The sequence below is a fragment of the Mycteria americana genome, chromosome 1 (genome assembly GCF_035582795.1).
Source record: "Mycteria americana isolate JAX WOST 10 ecotype Jacksonville Zoo and Gardens chromosome 1, USCA_MyAme_1.0, whole genome shotgun sequence".
Lineage (NCBI taxonomy): Eukaryota > Metazoa > Chordata > Aves > Ciconiiformes > Ciconiidae > Mycteria > Mycteria americana.
This window is the reverse complement of record NC_134365.1, coordinates 105,490,193-105,508,372: the sequence shown is the minus strand read 5'-3', so window position 1 is coordinate 105,508,372 and position 18,180 is coordinate 105,490,193.

Here is an 18,180-nt window from a genome sequence, read left to right as displayed (position 1 = left end):
AGTCATTAAAGTTGTGTAAAAGAGTGTGTTAATGTTAGCACTTACATTAACAAGTCTAGCAGAAGATTATGCTGTTTACATACATTATCTAAACTGATTTAAACATTCTCTTTCTGCAAATTCACAGAGCAAAGTACACCCGACAGTTACATGTGCAACTCTGTAAAAGAGACAATATAAACTTCATTGTCCCCCAGGCACCGCAGTTAACTCCATCCCTTTCTTTCTTTGTGAGTCGCACTGATATCCACAGCCACCGTTTGAACATTTCCACTGCAGCACGCAAGAGCGACATTCTAGATGTGATAAACCTTATCATACGGAAAACTCACTGTACAAGAGAAGGAAAAATGTTTCCTGTCCAACTCCATTAAATGTCTTGCTTGCGGCTTGCTACATTTGGCTAAACTCTTCCTGAGATCACTTCCGAACTAGTCACGTTTTTCAAAAATCTGCCGTGACCACCCTCTCTATTTTCTGCAAGTGAAGTGGTTCGAGGTTGCTCAATCGGTTCAACGGCAAGGGACAATTTTGGGTGGACTGAAGGTGAGTGGCACAACCAGTTCAAATGTCTAGGAGTCCACCTGCAAGCAGTCGGCCCCTCAAGTCTCAGAAAAGGTGCAAGCGATGAATTTAGGCAGCCACCTTTTCCCTTAAATTGCCTGTCATGAGGAAAAGAGCAGGAGACTGTCTAAGCCCACTCAGAGTCAACAGGCTTGTGTTCTTAACTCACGTGGGCTCGTTGCAAACCCCTACCCTGCACTTCCAGACGTTGCAACCTGAGCACGCTACCAGCGAAAAAGACTGTATAGATTAAGGACATTGAGCAAGCAACTTGCCGCTGTGAAAGGCTCCACCGAAGAAATGTGTCCCCCTCCTCTCTTGGCACTCTGCAGGGAAGAGTGAACTTTTGTCTCTCTTCTTCCCTACCCTAAAAGTCCCAATCTTGTCGCACGACTGAGCAGATATGACTGAATTGGCTCTGATGGTGGGTTTTAGTTGCCCTGCAATATTTAAGCTCCGAGCCAGACGGCTTTATGAAGTGAGTGACAGTGACGTGAGGAACAATAGGGAGAAAAAAATAGAGAAAGAGAGGCAGAGACACAGAGAGGAGAATCCACTGAACATGAAAAAGCAGAGGGGGGAGAGCAACAGGCGACAGGCAGTGAAAACCTAATACATGCATAAATGGGAGTTTGCACAGTTAAGCAGGGACCAAAGCATCTCTGCAATTCTGCCATGGTTCAGCACAGCTCTGTGTGTGTCCCCACTCGCCAGTCTTTAGGTGTCGTGGTATGACAGGTGAAAAGGGAGTGCCAACATCTCTGATGGTGGCAGAACTAATTGAATTAATTTGTTACCCTACACCCAGCTCTGACAGCCAAGTCGCATTGCTTACTTCCCGCACAGGCAGTCACTGAGGTACTGGACCTGTACTTGGCATTGTCAGATACTTTGGACTGCTCTTTAACATCTTTTACCAGGAAAAAGAAGCAGTATGGGAAAACTAGATCATCAGTCAGTATTAATCAAAGCTGAGAAATACCAGTTTTACAAGCTCACCTTTCAGTGTCTTAGTTCTGCTTGGTTTTTCCTCCAAATGCATCTTGCACATGCACATGCATCAAAAATGTCTAAAACAAACTGTTTTGTTAAGGAGCGTAGCTGAATTCCAGCAGCCCAGCAAACAGGAATGTTACCCCAGGCGCACTCGCCTACCCGCGGCCATCTGCAAAAATGCTAGAGAGCCCGCAGAAGAGAAAAATCACATCCACAAGTACAACTAACTGCCCTATGAGCTTTGATTATGAGCCAAAGGATATAACTTTATTCTCAGGTGCTATTTTTGTAGTCTTTCTGTATGAATTGCTCAGGATGTGCTCTTGGTGCTCAGCTCTGATGAAAAAGAGGGTTACTGGAAGCAAGATCTGCTAAGCAATGATACAGATACCAGGCTCATCAGGTGATGAAGGAGCACGTAGCTCTCCTCCCTCTTTATGCAGACTGAACACTGAATTTAATTCCCCTGAATGGCATTGGGAGATGCTCTGTCTCTAGAAAAGCTGTCATTTGAATGAGATATTACAATATGAGGGCTGCAAAATTTTGTATCTTCAAACCAATGGTTTCAGGCCTCTCTTCAGTGTTTCTGGGCATTTGTGCCCATGTAAGTTCACAGCCTCATTTCAGCAGTTGTCTTCCCAAACAGCTTTTAAGCTGAGTTGCATAGAATTCCAAAGTCCAAAGCACAACTGGAGGCAGAGATGATGTTTTTCAAACTGGATTTCAAAAGAGCTAAAGGATAAGTGAGAGGTGGAAAATATTCACCTTTTGCAAGAGGGACCAGTTTGGAGACACAAAAGAAAAATCAATCTCTATGCATGCAGTTGGAATGAAGGTCATGTTCTGAACACCTTAATAAATCACTCTTAATAGAGAAGTAGTAGAGGTCTATACATGACATTTTTCAGCCAGTGCTACATAAAGCATGGGAATAGTCTTCCTGGAGAGAGGACACATAGAGGAGAAGATACGAGTCCCAAAAACATGAAGGGAATAAAAACAGGCACAGTTTGATCAAGAGGAATAAGGATGGTAGGGATGAGTAAGTAATACCTTTGTTGCTTTGTTTTGCTATATGCTACTTAGGTAAGCTAGGATTAATACATGAGTGACTGGTCATCACTGCCACCCTCATCGCCTCTCTGGGAATCTGTAAGAGAGGGAGGACTAAGTGATACCACCAACTGCTAACACCTTTAAAGAGTGCCTGCAAGCTGCTGCATCACGGAGGCCAGATGGTTCAGATGTTAAACTGCCCATCCCTTTTCAGACTGAAACTGTCTTTTTGGAAAACTCAGCTCTGGCTGAATGTGCATATCCCTTTCTGGGCCTTAACTCTCTAATAAAAGGAGCCAAAACCCAAATCTGGTATGTAACTACATGGCTGTAGTCCATCTCTAAATTACATCCAGCTACTGTCAGAGACATTTCCCATTAACCTTCTATCTGCCACTTGCAAACACTATCCAAATATCAAACACTATGTGGGAAGTTGCAGAACAGCTTGCAAGATGCAGCTGATGCAGAAATTATATTCAAGTCACTGATCATTGGGTATTTGTTACCTTCATCTGAATGATCAGGGTGACTTTCTTTGCTATCACTAGGATGCAGAGCCTTTAACATGGGGCACACTGGGTTTGCTGGACATTTCTGCTTTGCGGAAAACCACACAGTCCCTTCAACTGGATGCTTTTTAAAAAGGCACCACTGAGCTCTGGGCCAGATTCTCCAGCTCACTAAGGCCTCCTCCCCCTGAAGAAAACGGCCACAGAAAATGGCCTAAATGAAGAGAAAGATGGCCAGTGAGGAATTCCTCTTGTAGCGGGGCTTCACCGGCAAGTGGACGAAGAGGAGAGGGCAGAGCAGGAGAAGAGCAAGAAGAAGGGGACTTGATTCTTTCAGGCATCAGGGTAATGCTGGAAGTCAGGGCTGCCTTTGTAATATGAAAGCAATGGCTGTGAAAGAAAGGAGTAAAGACCTTAAGGTCTAGAAGACTGGACCTCACATGCAGCATGAGACATTATCTGAGTCTGCAAAAGAACTGCAACTCTGGCGGTTCCAGACTGATAACGGCCAACGCTTCCAACGTGTGTACCTGGCCCAGCATTTACGCTCTCATTAGGCAACCTGTAGAAGTGCTGAGTACTTCCATCTCCAAAAACCAGTGCTAGAAATAGTAGCAGCAAATGAGAGTAACACTGTTACTCACAGTGACTTTTTCTTGCCTTCAAAGAACCATGGACATCTGCACTTTAAAAAAGTTATTTTCTTTGGAAAGAAGTTTGCTTCATTGCTGACTTCTCACCCTTTAGCTGCTTTGAGGCTGGTGACTGAGCTCCCATCTCTGGCACCACTGAGACTGTACAGTCTCCCCACTGCAACTCAGCCTTTTAGTCAGAGACTACGAGGTCACTTGGGGAATGTGGGATTTTTCATTCCAAACGGATTTCTAACACAGACATGATGTCAGGACAAGGCAGGGCCATGCTATTGAACAGCTCTGTTCATGCATGATAGCAGATTGTGCAATTATATAGCGCACAACCCTGGATAATGATACCTCTCCCTCAAACAAAGTTATCTTCTCCTGATCTGCTTAGCTAGAAAGTGGCACATGCTTCCTGTTCTTCTGCTGAACACACAACCCGTTTGCTCCCGGCTGAAGCTGAACACTAGATATATTCAGCCTCCCTACAAGAAGCTGGGAGCTCTACCAATGCTCTTGTTTGCTAGATGCTACCCAACTTAGCAGACACCTGCTTTCTAGTAACACGTCTCTTTGTCCATCCTAGAGCCGAAGAAGTCTGTCGGTCTTATCACTAGGACCAGAGTCTCCCAGATTTCACCTTCTCTCTGCCACCTACTGGTCTCAGAAATCATTTAAATGTAGCTAGCCCTGGGCAAATCTTTAGGGAGAACTTCCTATGTCCCTGCAAGACTGGTAAATGTCACTGTCCACATTTTACGGGCAGAGCTCTGAGATTTTTCCAGGACTCTCTTCAGAGCCCTCAGAGCACTAGGGGATATAAATTGCTGGGGAGTATATTCTGTTAGGGAACTGCAAACAAACCACAAAGAAAAGAGAGGGAGAAAGATCTAAATCATCAAGAAGGAGGGAAATTGGGAAGTATGTAAGTTAACAGGAATGTTTGGGCAAGAACACAGAAGAGGTGAAGGCAGGGTTGGATTGTGCTGAGCCTCAAGTGGAGGATAAATACTTATGGGAAATGTGTTTTTAATTTAAGGGATGGAACAAAACTAGACAATGAATAAAGATAAGCAGGGCAAAAGTGGAATGTCTTTCAATATCTATTTAACTTAAATGCAGTTCTTCTCTGAAAATTACTGTTATAAGAGGATCTGGGGAATTACAGGCCAGTCAGCCTAACCGTGATACCTAGAGAGATACTGGAACCAATTATGAAACAATCAATTTATAAGTAGCTAAAGGACAATAAGGTGATAAGAAACAACCAGCAGGGAATTTTGAAGAACAAATCCTGTCAAACCAGGCTAATTTCCTTCTTTGACTAACAGGCCTGGTAGATGAGGAGGAAATGGTAGATATAAAATACCTTGACTTTAGTGAGCATTTAGAAAATATCTAGATCGCAGGCTCCCAGAGCAGCAAGCAGACGAAGTCACCATGCAGAGGCTGCACAGGTTGAGGTACCATAATCAAGGGTAATTATCAGGGCTTCACTTTTCCAGCTGGGAGGATGATATCCCTGAAGTTCTGCCTCCAGGGCTGCTCAGTATTTCCTTGCGTGTTTTGGACAACAGACTAGAGGACAAAACCGAAAGGATGACAGCTGGGCTGGGGGGGTGGCAGTCCCTCCTGGCGGCAGGGGAGCTGGGGGATCAGGATTTGAAAGGGACATGAGACACTGGAGATCTGGGCTGCCCTCTGCAGAGGTGACTGTACCAAGGTACACGTCAGGAAAGGTGACTGCACAGACAGCAAACGCACGGGTCCAAACTAGAGTGTAACCATTTCGGCAGCAAAGAAAGAGCTGGGGTGGGACTGAATATGAGTCTGTTAAGTGAGATTCCCACTGAAAAAGACAAATCTCATTCTGAGATGCTTTAAGGGGAGTTTTGTCTATAAGGCAAAGGAAGCAATTATTTTGTGCATTTACTCGATACTGCTGAGCTCTCAGCAGGAACAGTGTGTCCGGTTCCCGGCACTACATTTTACAGGAGATGTAGACAAATTGGAGAGAGTCCAAAAAAGAACAACAAAATGATAAGAGATGCGAAAAAACATGACTTATAAGGAATGGATAAAATAACTGAGTTTGTTTTCTCTAGGAAAAGAACAACAGGAGGGGAGGCATGATAACAGTCTTCCAGCACATAAACATTTGTTATAATGGGTGGAGAGACTAAGCAGTTGTCCTCTACATTCACCAGAAGTAGAAGAAGAAATAATCAGCTTAATTTGCAATAAAAATGATATAGCTTAACATTAGAAAAACACTTTGCAACGGTAAGAATAGCAAAGCACTGCAGCAGACTGCTTGGGGAGCCTGTAGAATCACAGGAGGTTTTTATGAAGAGGTAAACAAACATCTGTTAAGGATGATCTTACCTCATGAGCAGGAAAACAGTTGGGGGAGAGGGAGGCTTTCTGAGGTCTTTGGCCCTACAGTTTTACGTAGGGCCAAAGACCTAGAGAAATCTCAGAGAAATATTTTCAGTTTAAAGAAAAAAAGGTATCTTGCCACCAACCCTGAAAACCCAGCCTGGACATCCCAGGTTGTCTACGTCACCCAGTGCAACGCTGAGCTGGGGAGATACCAGCTCAGGTCCGGGAGCAGGTTAGCTGTGTCAGCAAGGCGTTCCACTTGAGCTAATTATCTCCTCTCTGGAGTGGGGCTAATTAGCTGGGGCAGCGTGAAGCACACTGGTGCTATGCCGCTTCCGATGCTGGTGCTAGCTCACCCCAAGTTACCAGATGTACCTCCACACCGCCCTGTGAGGAGGGCTGTCTTCAGGGAAGCTTCAGGAGGGTCACTGCTTTGTTCTTTGACTTCAGTGATGGCTCTAAACGCCCTGCGGATTTAGAGGTGTTTGCTTACCATAACCACATTTCAACCAGTTTGTTCTCTTACTATAGTAACTGTAAGATTAAATGCCATAGCTTATTTAGAGTGTTTCATCTGGACATCGACGCTAAACGTGAAAAACAAGGTGCGAGCGACCCATGGCACTTCCAGCAAGAACCTCTTTTCTCGCTCTGTTTAGCGCTGACCTTTTCCAGAGATGCTGATTTTATCTGAGGGCAGGAGGACTAAGAGCCACCCACCTTGTCCCAGTACAATTGCTGGAGTAGCATCAGCAAAGCAGAAACAGGGAGCAGCCTCTGCCAAGCTGTCTCTTGGGCTCCTACAGCCTAAACCACTAGCGGGCGGTGTTTTCTCATTCATGCACTGCACAGCACCAGGGGAGACAGAAGGATGCTATGAATGAGAAAGGAGAAGGCACAGTGTGCCTGTTAGGCTGTATCTAAACCTTGTCTTTCTCTTCCCTCTTCCCTCATTTCTTGAACTTTTTCTGCAAGATACAAAAGTCAGGCAAAGCAAACACAGGAAAGGTGCGGTGATGCAGTAATACCTATTGTGAATACGATTTTTAATAGTACTTTTACAATGGTTAAATAGATGGAGTTAAACTGACATGAAGGTCACTTTTATATCATTGATTTTACCTATAGAATCAGTGTAAACTTTGTTGACGAAGCACTCTTTTTGCTAGTACAATCGGTATTTTCACTTGAATCTGCATCCCTTATCCAACAAATATTTCTCATGTATACCACCTGACCTCCACGATTCTCCCTTTAATAACAGCATGGTTAATAATAAAAACTGCAGTAAACTTACAAAGAATGTGTAAGGCAAAGGAGATGAACTCGCATATGTCAAAGGCAGGTGCTATGGTACTGCAGCATCAGCACAAACAGGGCTAGGAAAAGAAGAATACTCTTTTAGACACATGATTTCATGGATTGGCATCATTTCACTTAAAACTTGACCAGGCTACTCCTAGAAATGCAGACCTTTGCAACAGTGTCCTGGTTAGAAATTCCAAGTTCTCATGCCAGCGTAGATGCTATTTCTGAAGAGGTGCACTGGGAACAGGTGCAAAGCTTGTAGGCAAGGTGTAGCACATGATTTATGGAGCCATCATATACAAAATGCCTTTCCTAGGTCCCCATATACCTTCCTCTTACCTGTCCCTTTCTCTGCCCCCTGCCCAGAACCTACCCCTGGAGCACATCAGCTGGAGGACATCACTGAGAAGATCTGAGAATACAAGCAAGCTGCATACTTAGGTGGTCCATGGACTCCAGTTTCTCTCTGTCTATATTCTAGATTATGGCTCTTCCACCACTATTGAGATCCTCCTCACAGAAGTAGATTAACTGCCACCAGGAGCTGTGAGGTATCAGACCAGTTAGGGAACACGTTGCTTACAGCCAGTCTGGACTATGTAAAGTGGATCCAGGGAAAGCAGTGACAAGCATCTGATAATACTTCTGGTAATAATTGCTCCAGGCCTGCCAGTAAAAGAGGGGCTAATAATATCTCTCAGCCTCTTGAGGGGATCTCTGTATGTTTGTTTTATCAAGACTTTTTGTACAATCTCCTAACATCCTCAGGCACAAGGAGCAGGAAAGGACAGAGCTTCTGAAAGACCTGAACAAGTGGGTATGTCTGGAAACATCCCGTGTTACCTCACTGTCCGTGAGGTTTGTTGCCTTCCAGTTTCTGCTGGGAGCTCATTCCCTACTCTCTTGTCCCTTCTTCTGGGCTCTTCTAACACCACCAAAGCTTGCCTTGCTGAGTGGTAGGCTCAGGGCTCTCAGGAGTGTTGTCACCACCCACTCTCCACCTTTATCTCCCCGCCTTCATTTCCACACCGTGGAACGACACGATGGAGGTGCACTGTGCATACAAGGTGTGGAGGTGGCCCGGGAGAGCTCAGAAGCAGGACAGGGGAGCGATGGGGATGGCGAAACAGCCCATTATCTCTATTCTCCCAGTCCCAAGAGATGCACGTACCTGCCGTGCACTTTGGCTGACCTCAGCTTCCCATTTCCCACAGCAGAGCATGTTCCCAGCCTCTCTGGGGAGGACATCCGTGGGGACAGTTCCTGTTTCCCTGCCCTTTCAGTCATTTGCCTTCCTGAGCCTGATATGATTGTTTCTTTGGGCACAGTGTAAAGATGCCAGCAAGGAACGGAAGCCTCTCATGCCTCAGCAATTTATTAAGAAGAAAAGGAGGTTATTGAACTTGGAAGCTGTTGAGCCAGTCGTTCTCTTTTCCTGATCAAGAAGATAACCCGTCCATAGATAAATCACCCATCCAAAGGTCTTCAACATTCCCTGACACAACCTGGCATCAAACTAATAAACAGCCAGGTGGAGAAAGGCAGGGATTATCGATGTACAGACCTGCCAGAAAACATGGGTGGTAGGGCTGAAGGGCTTCCAGTTTGGAGAGACCTGGGGCTTTTTTTCTTCATGATTTCCAGCAAACTTCAATCTCTTGAAGTCCTGTTACTGCTCAGTGAGTATGATATATCTTAACAGCAACATGGTTTAAAGCATTACCAGGATCCTTGTAACAGAAGCATTAAGACTCTTTGGGGGTCCCCTGTCCTGGGTCAGACCTGGCAAAACTTTCAAGCAGCTACTTCTATGGCAAGTCCTGCCTTGGCATAGCAACTGTCAATTACTCTTCCACACGTCCTGCAGTACAAGGCCCCATTCTTGTCTGACTGATAAACACCATCATAATGAACGCAGCTATTACTACAGATAGTTCCTCAGGAAAATACAGGCATGTATTTTAATGGCCTGTGTCTCTCCAGTCCCTGAAGCTCTGAAGTGAGAACATGAACTCAACAATATTTCTGTTGGCCACCCTGCTTTGGCCCAGGGTGCAGCAGGTTTGGGGGTTTCTAATCCCCCTGCTGCATATCAGCTTCACTGACCAGTGCTGGGTGTATTCAGCTGCAGCCCTGGCTCTTCCTTTCAAAAGTGTGCCCTCCTTTACAGAAGCACAATACAGCAGTCAATTCCATTCTAATATCTCCTCTTTAGCTGTATACAGTTGTGTCATCCCTTTCCATTTTATATTCATCAAGGCTTTGCCTGCCCAGGAGACTACAGCTATAAGACATTGGAAAAGATGCTGGGATGGTTTGTGCAACTGGATGTTAAAGCCAATGGCTATAGCCCTAAGAAAGAATGAGTGGGCAGAAGTGGGGTAAAAAGAAAAAGTATTACCTGCTTGCTTGTTTGTGATTTTGAATCATAATTTCCTAGTTAACAATGTTCAGTATTTGTGAGTCGGTGTTCTAGTAACCCTACTGATGATTTGAGTCTGCGACGGATAACTGAGCAGCACTGGAATATGGGAGCTGTGCTGGTTTTGGCTGGGATAGAGTTGATTTTCTTCACAGTAGCTAGCGTGGGACTATGTTTTGGATTTGTGCTGAAGACAGTGTTGATAATTCAGAGATGTTTTTGTTACTGCTGAGCAGTGCTTACACAGAGTCGGGGCCTTTTCTGCTTCTCACCCCACCGAGTGAGGCTGGGGGGGCACAAGGAGCTGGGAGGGGACACAGCTGGGACAGCTGACCCCAACTGACCACAGGGATATCCCAGACCATATGGCGTCGTGCTCAGCATGTAAAGCCAGGGAAGAAGAAGGAAGGGGGGGGATGTTCACAGCAGTGGCGTTTGTCTTCCCAAGTCACTGTTACACATGATGGAGCCCTGCTTTCCTGGAGATGGCTGAACACCAGCCTGCTGATGGGAAGCAGTGAAGGAATTCCTTGTTTTGCTTTGCTTGTGTGTGCAGCTTTTGCTTTACTTATTAAACTGTCTTTATCTCAACCTACGAATTTTCTCACTTTTACTCTTCTGATTCTCTCCCCCATCCCCCTAGGGGAGCGAGCGAGCGGCTGGGTGGGGCTTAGTTGCCGGCTGGGGTTAAACCACGACAGGATCACTGGTTATTCGAGCACTAACCAAAGAAAAAATAAACATAAGTTATTGCTTAGTTTAACACATGCTGATGTTGCTGACTCAAAAACAACCTTGGGGATTTTTAAATGTTCTAAACAGCTTCCTCATTTTGCAAATCTTAAATCCAAAATTAACAAAACCTGTGTTTCATCTCATCTGGATGAGTAAAGTGATGGTAGAAATGAGAGGCTGGTAGCAGGTTTACTGATCCCTAGTTAACTGCACTGTTACATGAAAGCAGAAGGTGGTCCAAAGTGGTAACGCCATGCTTTGAAAGACATAATGCTTTAAAAAGTCCTGTTTCCCAGCCCTGAGTAGAATTCTGGGCTAAATCAACACCCAGAAAAGATTTAAATAAGCAAATATAAATAAACATTGAGAACTGCTTAAAAGTTTTTTACTAGGCACCAAAAATACACAACTGCCCAGTAAAGAAAGAATAGTGTAATTAAAAAACACAATCAGATTTAAAATGGAAATGGGAGTGGCTTTAAGTAAGTAAAACACATATAAAAAATAGTAAGAGAGGAGAAGCTAAATATAAATTAGAAGATAGGAATTATAAAAAAATGATGATGGAAGTGAAAGGGAAAGAAAAAACTGACAAAGCTATTTTTTAAAAAAATAAATTAAGAACAAAATGAGTCCTAATCATGGTATTGATCTGTTATCAGATGGAAATGTTAGATTATTCAATAATAATGCAGAAAATAAAAATGAAATCAATAAATACTTCTATCCTACTGCTGGGAAAAAAGAAAGTAGATGATGAAGACATTGTTGATGACATGTCTATTCTTGTAGTATCTCAGAGGAATTAAATACCACCTACTAAAATCAGGCATTTTAAATCAGCAGGACTGGATACCTTGCACTGAAACTTATTTAAAAGAAAAAAAAAAAAAAAAAGAGCAAGCTGCACAAGATGTCTCTGCACTATTTATGCTGATTTTCTGTACTTCTTTGTGCAATGGGCAAGTCCTGGAGGAGAAGAAGAAAACCCATAGTCTGGCATTTTGTAAAGACTATGTAGAAGGGCATAATTATTTTATAATTATGTCATAACTGTAATTACTCACAGATAACTACAGACCTGTGATAGGATCTCAGTCCTGAACTAAATAAGGAAGTGGCTAACACAGAACACAGGGAATAAAAGGAGGGAAATATAACTAGGGGCAATCAACATGGGTTTATAGAAAATTCACCACATTGAACTGCATTAATACTTTTCTCTGAGGAAATTGCACATACCGTTGTTAAATATAACAAAGCTAGTACAATATGCTTAAGATCCTGGAAGGCAGTTTCCCTTCTATCACATGGCAATTTGATTAAAGAACTTGCTTGACATAAAAATAAGATAGCAGTCATTAAACAGACCATAAATGACCTATCACACTGGTCCCAAAATACAATTGAGAACTAGAAGTGATTGTTTTGTTTATAGCGTGTTTGTACCAAGATCCTGGAGGGTGTTTGGCATCACGATATTTTTAGTCAATAACCTGGAAGAAAACATCAAACGTTTTGCAGATCTCACTAAGTCCAGGAGAGGGATGAATCATGAAAAAGGGGACTGCTGATCTAGAGCACCCCTGATGGCACAGTGAGTTGGGCAAACACTTTAGCATAAGGAAGGTCATGTCTTGCACATCCACAAGGAGCTCAGCTGTAGCTCTGCTATGGGGAACTTTGTCTGAGGAAATAGTAGGGGTAGCTGAGGAGCTTCATGTGAGCTCGCAGTGAAACACTGTGCTTGATAGGGCTAATGTGACCCTTGGATGTACATGTAGAGGCAAGGTGTGTACATATATTACCATAGTCCTGCCTGGTTTATTCTCCAATTTTCATGACAGTCCTCTGCTGTCAAAATCTCCCCATTGTGTCTTCTACATGACCCCTAACTCAGCAAATTAGAAAAAGAGTGCTTATTTTCTGGTTCAAAAGTCATCTTGCTTTAATGACTACCTGCCAGCTTGAATGAAGAAGGTACCTCCCAGGACAGTCTTCTCACCTTGTACTGATCATATGAGATCTTAGATCTACACATGTGCTGCTAGTATGTAATTTTAAAGGCTTAAATCTGCTCTAGTCCAGCTCCCAAAAATAATTTATGATCTGTGAGGTAGCCCAGAAGGCAATGTCACGAGTGGTGATGTACAGCATCATCCTGGGGATTCTTGCTCACACATTCCGAAAGCTGGTCCCATCTGTGAGCAATGTCTCGCGTCTCAGTCCTGGAAAGATAGCACCCATCTTTGCTGTCCATATAAGGGAAGCAGTTTGAAGGACACAGGCAAGACCATGCGAGAGCAAACGGGAAGCGAGAAGACTAGAATTACTGCAAAGCAGAATGAGAATAGCAAAGAACATTCAGCAGAAAAGAAAGCAATAAACACACTGCCAGAGCACAACCCATATGTGCCAAAGGACAGCTCACAGACAGCTTGAACAGAGATCCTGCCTCCTTCAAGTTTAATACAGATGGTGCCTCACAAAGCACCTAGGTGCATTCGTATCAAAGGGTATCATGCATCAGCACCTGAGCTGCCTATAGCAGACTCGTATATGTCCAGCATGAGGGTGCCAGCAACCTCCTGTTTATTACTGTACTCTTTCAACTCTACTTATTGGAGTACAAATGCCAATCCTCGCAAGCTGTCAGTGAACCTACAAAGACTTATGAACAACCAGCCACCACTCACGTACCCAGAACAGACCCCAAAAAATACAGAGACTCCTGCAAATTCTCTTGGATGCTATTTGCTGTATACATTGTCATGCCTCTCAAAAGCCATGGGACTGTCCTACGAGTAGATTTTAATTTAGCTGGAAATTGATATTTCCATTAACAGGTCTCCCTGACGGCAAGGACTTTAGTCACTGATGAATCTCAGATGTCAAAGGTTGGAACTACTTCATTTCCTGCAAACTAGTCCAGTGCTGTTACACTCTCTGAATGTGTTGCCTATCCTGCCAAAGCATGGAAAACTTGGAACTGTCCTAGAAAACATCTGTCCTGGGAAAAGCAAAGGCTGCCAAGGAATTAAGGAATGGGTACTGATTTCTGACCTTCTTTTCAAGAAAGGATGCCTAGGCAAAAAGGCAAGCAAGATGCAATAAAAGTCTTATTCATGGAGCAACAGAACAAAATAAACAACATAGGTTTTCTGCTAGTGCAGGGAGGAGAGCAGGCTCAGGCTGGGACTTCTAGAGGCAGCATTTAATCTAGCTTGTGTCTCTGAGAGAGAAGATAAAACTTCCGTAGACTGCCATGGAAGGAGATCTGTGAAAATGCCAAGTGCTTCTGATGATCCAGGCTCGACTCCCTTTTAGGCAAGATATTTAACAGTGACAAAAATAAAAATGGGTGGACGCAGACTACCCATCCCTGACCTGTGGAGCCCACTGCCACAGACTGGGTCTGAGCCCCAAAGGACTACATTTATCCAAGAGTACTCATGGTTTCAACAGCTCTGTGTGTGTTACAGAAAGGGGAATGGGCTTCTTGGGAAGAGTTTCTATCTGAGCAGCAAAGTCTTCATGCAGCAGGGACTGCGCGTTCCTTTCGAGTCATTAACTCAGCTGTTTTGCACAGCAATAAACCCTAGATAAGGAATCAGCCAAGAGCAGCGCAGATTGCCAGAGGGGTGGGGTAGAGCAGAGGTCCCTGCTTCAGTTCCTGAAAAAACCTTTCACTTGTACTCCCCACAACTAGATATCTGCCTTGGTGGCACAGGTCATCTGTGAGCAGAGGCAGGCCTGGTACCACTGGAAACAAACCCAGGGAACAGGGTCATGGCATGTTTCTGGCGAGAGCCATCAAAGCCAAAAGCTGTAAGGACTGGCGAAAGCCTCCTGGGGCCCGGCTGTGCGAGCACAACCGTCCCAACCGTGTGCTGGCTTGCAGTGATAACATTGTGTGCTGAGGTTGGCACTCAGTCCAGGTGAAATCACAGGAGGAAAAGCTTCCCACCCCGTGCAGCCTCAGCAGTCACATCCACAGCTCCTCGCCTGCTCACCGCCCCTCGCCACGCTCCACCCAGCTGGCCCTCCTGTGCCACAGGGGACACGCTGCCCTGCCTGGCTTTCTTCCACTGTGTTGGGGTAGGGCTGGTTCACAAGCGGCCATTGTGTTTCCTAGGAAGTACTGTTACAGCAAGTACCTGCTCATAGCGGCTGTGCGCGAAGGCTCAGAGCCTCTGCTGGCACCTATTAATATTGCTCCAACCTCCATCCGGTCAGCGCTCATCTTTCCAGCGCTGTTCTCGCAAGTTTCTAATGGTACGTTGCACCACCGACACTTCCACATGCACACTCTTGGACTCTGCCAAAGTCTAAGTCTGTGGGGAATAAGGTAAGAAATGAAGCAAAACCCTGGCATCATGGGAATATAGTTTTTCCACAAAAAAATTAAGATGTCCGGTGGGGGGGGGGGGGGACGGGACTCATTGGTGTTTGGCTCAGAAATATACGACAATAACTGTTCAAGGTTTAACGTTTGAAACATATGACAAAGCCATAGGTGATGGTATGCAAAGGAATGCCTTGGCTTGGCCAGAGGAGAATTAAAGCAACACTGATAAATGACAATTAATACCTCTTATCACTGAGCACCTCAGTAGTCACTAATGAAGCCTCATTTACGTTGGGATATCACTGCAGCATAATCCAATAAGAAGGTGAACCAAACAGTCCGAGTTCAGGTGAGAGGCCTGCATCTAGCCCATGCCCTCTTCTCCCAAGCAAAGATGGTGCCTGGTTGCTCCCGCGGGGAACTCTGACTTCTCCCACCCTGTACAACCAGACAGCCAGCCCCATGGGTGCCACCAGGGACAGCAGAACAGCCCTCTGGGATGAGGGGCTGGTGGCAGCTCCTATTTGAAACATTGGTGCTCACCTCCACCATCCTCAGTGGTCTTTCAGTGGTGGAGGTGGCTGCCAATGTCATGTAGATGGTTACATGAGAAACAGGAATGAAGGGGGAGCAATGCTGCTTACTGGAGCAATAACATTTGAAAATTAAAGAGGGAGAGTGATGTGGTTTGGCTGTTTGCAGGCTGTTCACACAGGGCAGGGTGAAAAGGAGTAATGCCTTGGGTTGAGAGGGGATGCCTTCTGCTCTTGCTGTAAGGTCCCAAATCTCAACCCCACAGCTGCCAACAGCTGCCCATAGAGCCAACCTCTGACTGTAATGCCAGAAAGAACTGCTGTGATCATCTAGACCCACACCTTCGAAAACTTGGGTCAGAAGACTTGGCAGAAATCCTTCCCATCTCGGCAAGGGTCTACTTTCTGACAAGAATCCAGCCACAATTTAAAAGCCTCCTGTGGAGGATCCTCCACAGCCCTCAGTGAGTTTTTCTAGTGGTTAATTACAGACAATGTTAAGAAATAGTGCTCTTTTTCATGACTTTTTTCCCCAGTTTCAATTCTGGTTTTTGGATCTTATTACCCTTCAGTCTGCTAGACCATAGAAGGTTTGTTCCCCATGTAAGTATATATAGACACTGAAAAAAGTTAGCCTTCAGCTTTCCCTCTTCCCTTCAACTCTTCGACCTCTTTCACTGGAAGGCACGCTTCCAATTCCTTAATACCCTCAGGCATTGTCCCTGAAACCTCTCCCATCCAGGAACCACCAACAAAAGCACTAAATAGAGTACATGGGAAGTGACCATGTTAGTGCTAAATGACACATGCATTCAGCCTCTCCTAGAGCTATTCATCTTGAAGTTATTTACCGAAAGCTGCATGAGTTCCCCCAGCTACAGCATCATCCTGGAATTTTGTCGTCAGCCAGTAAGCCACTCCAGCCCCCACTTCTTCCCTGTCACTGCTTCCCGAGACAAACTTGCCAGCTGATAAGCATAGCCTGTATTCCTTATTCTTTGACGTGACTTACAGCAGCTAATGTTATGCTCGGCCCCATCTTTCTGAGTGATCCAGACTACTGCAGTAATGTTTTTTTTTTTGCTAGCTTACTGATTTTTGAGTCATTCCTACTGATCAATGACTATTTTGCTGTCTTTCAGATCATTAATAGTAGAGTTCAATAGTATACAGCCACAAATGACCAACTTTACAATGCTTATTCCCCCTTACAATTACACTTCTCCATCTATTTGGAGGACTGACAAGTTTCCTGTAAAGTTCTAGTGTCTGTGTTGCCAGAAACAGCAACAACAAAAATCTCTAAAAGCACTATACCAGCACTATCTATTCCTGGCTCAGTCTACCTAGTGTAATTTGATTGTAAATGCTTTAAGGTAAAGTTACCATTTGATACATGTTTCTGTAGGGCCTACCACAAGTGGGTCCCTAGTTAAGAAACAGTAGTCTTCCTCTCTGGCTGGGATGAAAGCAAGCTTACGCACATGTTTAGCTTCATCCTGTGTCAGAGGAGCTAGTCTCAATGCAGAATAAAATACAGGCTTTCTGGTTTTGCAGGACGGCACACCAGGAAGATGCGTAGCATGCAACAGGGAAGGTGAAACAGAAGGTTAGACAGACAAAGCTTTTTTTATACTGTTGTAAATACAAACCTCTTCTCACACCTTCTTTCCAGTTCTTAAATACACAAATATGGGATTGTATTCCCATGCCTGGTTGCTTCAGGGGCAGTACACAAATTACAAATAAGCAAATGTACGGATTCTCTGACTTCCAAAGGATTTTTGAAGATTAACTACTTAACCCCTAATTATACCGACACCAGCTGGCTAATGAATGAGGTGAGGCAACACCCTTGGCTGGTAAGATTCATGATGAAAAAAGGTGCATTATTGCATCCCAGGGAGGAGAAGGGCTCATGGGTCTGGTATCTCACTGAGCAGATTTCCCACCTGGGGCAGAGTCCCAGTAGTCTGTATCTACAGGAATGTCTGGTCTTCCCCATTTTATTGTAGGATCACTCTACGAGAAGGTATGAAATCCAATGGCTTTGCTCAGTGTAAACAGAGTCCAAGTGACACAGGTCTTTCCTGGAGAGGCACTTTGCCCCACCGTTATAACTGACTAACGTGAGAACAACCTACCTCCTAGAAGATTTCACTTTAGCTATGAGGGGCACTTTGGTTTCCTGCATCATCCAAGTGGTTTGTCCATCTGTGTCAGACCACACACCAGAGAGGAAGCTAGCACACTCCAGGCTGCTCAGGTTTGGTGTTTCTGACTGGGAGCAGAGATGTGGGTATAGGGTGAAACAGTAGTCATTGCTGTCAGGAAACACCAGCCCTTGCAACGTGCTACTGGATATTAAACTTTTAGTAATCTTCACTTTAGTCTCTTGACTAGGACCAGGAAATACAGAGCAGTGTCTTACAAGCACTTCCACCCTGCATACTCTGCACCCCAAGGTATACTGTGGCCTACGGTGACAGACCCATGAAGATTTTTAACACAAAGAGCCTACATGCCAAGAATGGCTTCAGAGACCCAAGCTGCAGTACCATTGCATTCAAGCTAGCAAGAGAGGTGGGGATAGACAGAGCATCCACGACTACTGCATATGGCACTTGCCCTGTGATCCACAAAGTAAAATAGCAGTACATTCCTTTGGTCATATCTTCCT